This window comes from Nerophis ophidion, linkage group LG15, assembly GCF_033978795.1.
Source record: "Nerophis ophidion isolate RoL-2023_Sa linkage group LG15, RoL_Noph_v1.0, whole genome shotgun sequence".
NCBI lineage: Eukaryota > Metazoa > Chordata > Actinopteri > Syngnathiformes > Syngnathidae > Nerophis > Nerophis ophidion.
The window spans coordinates 24,031,979-24,032,480 of NC_084625.1; positions in this window are offsets into that span (position 1 = coordinate 24,031,979).

The following is a 502-nucleotide window of genomic DNA, read 5'->3' on the forward strand; positions in this document are numbered from 1 at the left end:
CGACTGAGATACAGGACACGTTCTGCAGCTTTCTCAAATCTTGTCTATTGGACATGCTCATATGGATCAATTCAACTATACATCCATCCATCCATTTTCTACTGCTTGTCCCTATCGGACTCGCAGGGGGTGCTGGAGCCTATCTCAGCTGCATTCGGACGGAAGGCCACCTCATCGCAGGGCCAACACAGATAGACAGACAACATTCACACTCACATTCACACACTAGGGACCATTTAGTGTTGCCAATCAACCTATCCCCAGGTGCATGTCTTTGGAGGTGGGAGGAAGCCAAAGTACCTGGAGGGAACCCAAAGTACCTGGAGGGAACCCACTCAGTCACGGGGAGAACATGCAAACTCCACACAGAAAGACCTGAGCCCGTACTTGATTGTTAAGATAGTGAGTGAGTCTTTGGAACAGGCCCCAGTTTGTTTCGGTAGTCTCTTGATTTTTTTGTTCTTTTTTCGCACGACCCATTGTTGCACTCTCTCACAATACT